The sequence below is a fragment of the Crocodylus porosus genome, unplaced genomic scaffold, assembly GCF_001723895.1.
Source record: "Crocodylus porosus isolate Cpor-Errol unplaced genomic scaffold, CroPor_comp1, whole genome shotgun sequence".
NCBI lineage: Eukaryota > Metazoa > Chordata > Crocodylia > Crocodylidae > Crocodylus > Crocodylus porosus.
Window position 1 is genome coordinate 11,664,860 of NW_017728922.1, and position 7,111 is coordinate 11,671,970.

Here is a 7,111-nt window from a genome sequence, read left to right on the forward strand (position 1 = left end):
GGCAGCAACCAGGGGATGCTCATGCAGTTGGGCTTCTCCCCTCTCTCTACACTGGCTGAGCCCCCTCTTCCTTGGCCACCAGAGGGGAACTGCCCTCCTGGCCTCCTGCCTGGGCTTATATAGGCCAGGCCCTGCCCCTTCCTGTCAGCTGGCCCCCCAGTAGTTGTCCTGGCAACCAGCACCTGTTGCTCTGGCTGCCCTGATAACTGGCACCTGGGCCTCCCTCTTCTGGCCACTAGGGGTCTCTCCCGAGCTGCTTTTCTGTTCTCAGGCACAGGGCACCTGAGTACTCTGCCACAATAGAGATTTCAAAAGGACTCTTACCTTGGTTTGGCGCCAGGGTTTTAGTGAAGAGATGTCCGTGTCCCAACTGATCACTCCGGGCATGTCTATCCAAATCACGGCACCACAATTGTGGAAGAAATCAAACTTTGAGTTGTGTTTTGGTATTAGAATTAACAGAACCAGTCTTAGTTTACTGGAGCTTATACAAGTGATTGCAGGGAGGGTTCTAAACAGAACTCCTCCCTTCTACAAGTTAACATACCTTAAGACTGTGAAAACAGACACATGATTTAAACAAAGCAGGAAGAGGTAGATCATTCAGTTGTTACGCATAACAGTTGGTTGCTCAGCAACACATTTTGTTTTGAGAACTGTTATCACCTTTGTGTTGATTTAGGAAAGAAAGAAACATTTGTTCCCAAAGAACTGTACAAGTCATAATAAAGCAGAAGGGTTTTTCTTATCTTAGAATATTCTTAAACATATAGCATCAGCATCTTTTTCAATTTTTTTTCTTCACTCTTTTCTTAGTCAAGTTAGAGACTTAGATAAAGTTATTTTTACAAACTCATGTGGAGAAGTGTGAACTCTTCCAGAAGGTGATTAGATCTCTCTGTCTGTCATACATTATACATAGACATACATTATACATACATTATACATAGAAACATACATTATACATAGAAAGAAAGATTGTGCATAAGTGTGTGTATGCAGGCAGTCCTTGACTTACAACATTTTGAGTTACAACATTTTGCACTTACAACGTTTATAAATTGATACCCTGTTTCAACTTTATGATGTCAGTTTCGGTTTTACAAATCTTGATACATCACCCATCTCCCATCTGTCCAAACTTCCTGGGACACTTTCTTTGAGAAAGCAGACAAGGCTCCAGGAAAAACCTGCAGCCAAGACTCCTAAGAAGATTCCAGCCAACAACCCTTTAGAAAGACCAACCAGGAACCCTTCAAAAAGTCCAGCCAAGTCACCTCAAAGAAGTCCTTCCAAATTAATATGATTGCTATTTACAATATAAATAGGTTAATGTAGCTATATTAGTCATCTATAATTGACTGAGTACCAAATTCTGGGTTATTTTTGGTGAAAATGGGGTATCAGGTCTTGGTTCAGGAACCAACCCCCAATTTATAACATTGTTTCCTAAGGGAAAATTGGTTCCAAGTTGCAACATTTCAACTTAAGACACGGTTCTCAGGAACCAATTGTGTCATAAGTCTGAGGACTGCCTGTTTAGATATCCATATATAGAGAGATACAGTTTTATAGAGAAAGAGACAGAGAAAGAGATATTATATGTGTGTGTGTATATATCAATATAGCCACACATTTTGGTTAACTAATCATGTGAAAGTAGCACTAAAACACAGGTGTAATGGGTATATAAAAGAGAGAGCTTTACAGTATATGAAGTTTAGCACACATTTAATATTTCAGGAAAGATTAAAAAATTGAGATTTACTGTATAGGCCTACTGCTTTATTTTAATTTCAAGAATCACTAATTATAGACTTAGACTTGAACTCAAGGCTATTGGTATGGCCTGTATTTTTCTTATAGTAGTTTACCATAGTGTAGGTACAATGTAAAATGAGTATTTTTAAAAAAAAGTCAAACAAGAGTCTACATGACAACTAAACTAAAACATTCCTTTAATATCATTATATATTTATAATGTATAATAATGCAAGTGATCCCATGCATTTGAGTCATTTTTGTAAGGCAGTTGTTTATTCAGTTTTGCGTGTGGCAACACTGAGTAGCTAATTTTGAAATCGGGTGTTGTGCTTTATTTATTAATGCACCATGTAAACATTTAATGCAGGGCCAGGCAATTATTTCGGACAGAGGCCTGCTTACTGAGTTTTGGCAAGCTGTTGAAAGCTGCATGGGTATCCCCATCCCTGGACAGGTGCACTGCCCCCTGGTCACCAGCAGGGAACATCTTTACAGTAGTTCATTGCCTCATTTCTAGTTTGGTAGATGCAAGTCGGGGAAGGGAGGGGACAGAGCATGCTCCAGTATTGGCAGTGTAGATAAACCCAGAGCAACATTCCAGTCTTTCTTGACAACATAGCTACCCATTTTTAAATCATCTACAGGGAGTTTTGAGCACTTACACACCCAAAGGAAATGTATTCCTAGATACCTAGCCCTGGGCACATGGACAACTATCTGTATACCCAGACTGAACAATTTAGTCATCCACGTACACAGGAACAGAATTTTCCTGTTCAGGTAACTGCCAAAAATGTCCTGTAGGCAACCAAAATTGGCTACTTAGATGACCAGAATAGAATAGAATATCACCATCAGTGGTTCTTACTGGCTACTTCTGGCAGTTCCTGGCTCCAGCTGGGCATGCTGGTTATTGTGAAGCCCACACTTAACTCTGGGCTGTGAATTCCAGGGGTCAAGCACCTAAAAATTAGGTGTTGCATCTCTGGGCAGCACTGAGAGCTAAATCCATTCATTGTCTTAATCTTTTGGCTTGAATGATAGCAAACTTCATGCAGTTACTTATTTACATATGCCAACTATGCAATCTTCTGAAGCAACTGTTTTTCACTAAAACACACTGTAGTTAGCAAATGAGAGCTGACTAAAGAACGCACTCCCCCAGAATGGGCACATGTTGATGTGAAGGGATTTGGCATTTCTCCACTGCTGGATTTGAAAGGTGTATTGCCGTTTCTGTGACAAGAAAGCTGCTCTCTTGAGCTGTGTTATCTCATCTATTTTGCAAATAAAAATGTGATAGAAATCTGCAAAATAAGGAATATGCGTTAAATTCTGAAAAGTTTTGACTACATATCATTATCTATAATTTCACTGCTTTGATTTGCATATTCATAAAAGAAACATACAGCACTAATGTGTCAAGGGCTTTCAAATGAATATGAACAAAACTAGCAGACTTGCAAGCTCCATTCTGGAATAATTGCCAAGAAGCTTCCATTTTCTCTAATGCTATTTTAATACTGTGTTTATGACCATGTGAGGATCTTCCTATATAATGCTTCTGGACTTGATCCCCTCATAATTGCATGCCCATTTTGTATAGCCAAGTGATGTCTGAATACACAGGAAAAAATGCCCCTGCTTACAACATGCCTCTTTCTGTGCTGCTAACAATGAACCTGTACTTTCCAGGCCAAAAATACTATCATTCTTACATAGTGGTCCTAAACACCCCTTGAAAGCAGCTGGAGCCAGTAAGCCAAGCAGCAAGAATCAGGAGACAAGTATTACAGTCCTCTCTCTGAATTCCCCTCCACAAGACACTTACCTTTCTTGGTCCAGAGTTGATTCACATTTAGCAGAAAAATTATTTTCTATTCCTTGAAATGTTGAAAACCTCAGATAAAACAGCTATACATATTTTAAATATGTGCATGGGAGACCAGGAGTGATCCCATATTTAGGACCATGGCATGTTTTTCATTTTGACAGAATTTTCAAACCTATATTTTGCATAAATTTGGTAAAACAAAGAAAAAAATAGAAATTAACCTTCGTGCAGCATTTGAATTTTGTCTGTTACTTTGGTGCAGATAGCATGGGAGTATGTAGTCAACAAAAATATAAAAAAGAATGCAAATGACTTTTCACATAACTTCTTCTTTCCAGACTCATAAGGTTGTGTGTGGGTGAGGCACTTTTTAACTGCAATTAAACCAGGTTTTTGTTTGTAGCTAATCATTATACGCATTGATATAGTAATAGATTTAAGAACTCTGAGAGTGTTTAGAATCCATTTTTTGGGTCTGGAAATAAATTACATAAATATCATTGTTTTTATAAGAGATGAGACCAAATGGTATATCCAAGCCTTTCCCCTCATAGACAGGGCACATAACAGACATCTGGATGTACACTATTACCTGTGGTTCCTCTCTTGTAACTGTATTCTGCTCTGCATTTGTGTATCTTTGATCTCTCCAGAGTATTTGCATGGATCAGTGACCATAGGCATGATGGACTTCTACTCCACACCTGGGAGAAATGTGCAAGCCCTCCCTGAGTGATACCAGTGACAGTACCCAAATTTACAAATTGGTGTGGAAAAATGCCATTTTATTTCTGAGAAGTATTTGGAGGGGAGAGGGGGAATTGTCATTTTTGGTATCCTACTGCTAATTCTCAGGTTGTTTTTTTAACAAAACTGTAAATCAGACGATATCGTGTTTTTTAAAGCTTTTTTTTTCAAAATATGAATCTTCAGGGGAAAAGGTCCCTACATTTTGAATACCAAAATCTGAAAAGACTAAAGGAAAATCCAACTCCCCCAAAATTGTATTTGAAAAAAAAAATTTTTTTGAAAGAAGTTAATTTTGAGAGAAAGTTGTGTTTGTTTTTGGTTTTAACTTGTTAAAGTTTGGCCAGCTCCCCTAAGAATTTACTCAGGAGAAGGCATGTCACATTATCAGCACTCTCAGACTGCAAGGTGTGTTGGCTCTTCTGTGCCTATGGAAAGCTAAACACACTGAATCCTTATGTGGATAGACAGTGAGGAGAAAACCCACATTTGTAATGGTACAGGGGACAAAGAGGCCTTCCTCCCTTTTTTATAAATACAGGAAAAATGGCTTTCTGGAGCCCCCTGCATCTCAAGAGCAACAACAGGAGCAGAAGTGACAATAGAAAAACTGCCCAGTCCTGCGGTGTATCTTCTTGGGTGCAGGAAGAGGGCATTACATTATGAAGTATACTTTATATATCTGTATTATAGTCTGTAGTCTAATCTTGGCCTTGGCATGGAATAAAGAATGATTATATTTAGATCACCATCATCAACAGATCTCAGGATTTTATCACAGATCTTGTGATATTTTCTGTTTGAGTTGAAGCTCCAGCTCCTGGAAACAAATGATTATGTGAGAAACACAGGAATAAGGTTTTACAGCAAAAAAAGAGAAAAACCTTGGACCTGAGCATCCAATAAAAATTTAAAACCTTGAAAGCAAATAAGAAGAATCCAATGAGTAATTTAAAAAACCGAGGGTGCTTGTACACATTATCAGGTTTCTCTGGCTAAAGATACTCTCTAGGTTTATTTCAGTCTTGCAATGTACCACAGCAATTGACGTTATGCTTACATTACCTAATGTTTAAGACTCATAATCGGTTAATGTGCTATTACTAGTAAAAGATGCTAGGGGGTATCTCATAACAATTTTACCTGCTTGACCTCCTAGTACTAAATTACAGCAGGGGGCAGTTTAGGAATGTATTTTGTGGTTGATTGATTTTTTTCAGGTGGCTTTCAGTTACACTCCTCCCCAACCTCCCAAATTTTCTTCTGTTCACCCAGCTATTCATTTTCAGGTGCTACATGGTATCCATTTTTTCCCCCTCCCATCACTTCGAGGACTGTTGGGGTGGCCAGTAGAGTCCCTAATTCAAAGAATGAAAGAAATTGTTGGCTGCTAGGTGGAGTGTCTTTGGATGCTTGAAGCGATCACTATGTCTACAGAAAGCCAGGTTGCATACTAGGGGGACCAGGGTGACAAAGACGGGGTGCTGTTTTTGGGAAATGTGAAAGTCTGATTTGGCCAGCCCTCACATGTAGCTTGGAGGGGACCCCAGGCGGCCAGCATAAGCCACTATAATTGGCCAACATATGGTGTGAGATGAGGTGCATTTGTTCACATAGTATGAGTGAGGGGACCTGGAGTAAGACAGGGTGTTGGTTTTTTTTAATTCAGAGTTCCATAAACACGCTCCCTGCACAGGCCACTAATCAGAACTCCACATAAGGACACCTTTTCTGTTGTCAGCAAAGCATTTTTAGGTGCTCCCCCTGAGAAATGTACTTGCATGGTTAATTTTGGGGCACACCAGCAACAGGCTTTTGGGTTTTTTTAAACCTATTTATCCATGTCGGATCATTCATCATTAAAAAACAACTGTAAGGATACTTGCCATTTTGCCTCAGGAAACACAACTGAAAACCATGGAAACACTTAAGACAGCTTAGCTCTTCCTTAGTGGGTGCTGATCTGTAGCCTAACCATACCTCCACCCACCCCCCACACCAATTTTTTCACTGCCAACATTTGCAGTCACAGTCCTCTCCTCTCATCCAGGATCATTTCCAGGCAACCCCACCCACAAAATGTGATAAATCAGGGCCACTTTTTCATTTAGTAAATATTTTGTTTTCATTAAGTAAATATTTTGTTTTATTTTCATACACAGCCAGTCATCATCACATCTTCAGAGTTAAATTGCAAATGGCTATGTTTTCCCTTTATCCTTTTACAGTCTCTCTTACACAGTCCCTCATCAGCTTGCAAAGTTACTCTTTCATGATTCTGACAAGCCAGACATGGTTTTGTCTCCCCATAGCTGTCCATTGTTTCCCTCCAGGTCTAGACATAAGTCTCTGATAGTCTCCAGATGTAACATTTCCTCTTGTTCAAATGCCTCCAAAACTTCTAGGATTTCTCTCAGCACTGTCTGCCTTGAGGATAAAAAGATCTCATGGACCTCTATCAAAAGGTTTAACACTTCATATCCAGTGTTGATCAACAGGAGACTTTCAGAATGTGTGTTCTCCTTTCCAATCTGTCAAGGGCATTGAAGAGTATCCTGTCCGCACTACTGAAGTCCCTTGGAGTGGACTGTCGCGGGGCACTCCCGTGCCCCGCTCCTAAGGAGATGCCCCGGGAAGGGGAGAGGTGTAACAGGGCACCAGGGTGCCTGCTACTAGCAGGAGGAATAGGGCTGCTGAAGCACCCTGGAGCAACACAGATGGGGGTTGCTAGGGCAACCAGGCAGGTCATGTGGCCAGGAGGGGGCA

At 40.1% G+C, this 7,111-nt stretch overlaps 1 long non-coding RNA gene across 1 annotated transcript in view; it reads right to left on the bottom strand.

Moving 5' to 3' along the window:
* Positions 1-6,847: 6,847 nt before the first annotated feature.
* The window catches only part of LOC109313340, a 1,996-nt gene continuing 1,732 nt past the window's right edge, over positions 6,848-7,111 (bottom strand). The window contains exon 2 of the long non-coding RNA XR_002102028.1: positions 6,848-6,932. This is a non-coding gene — a long non-coding RNA (uncharacterized LOC109313340). The remainder of the gene's footprint in view (positions 6,933-7,111) is intronic.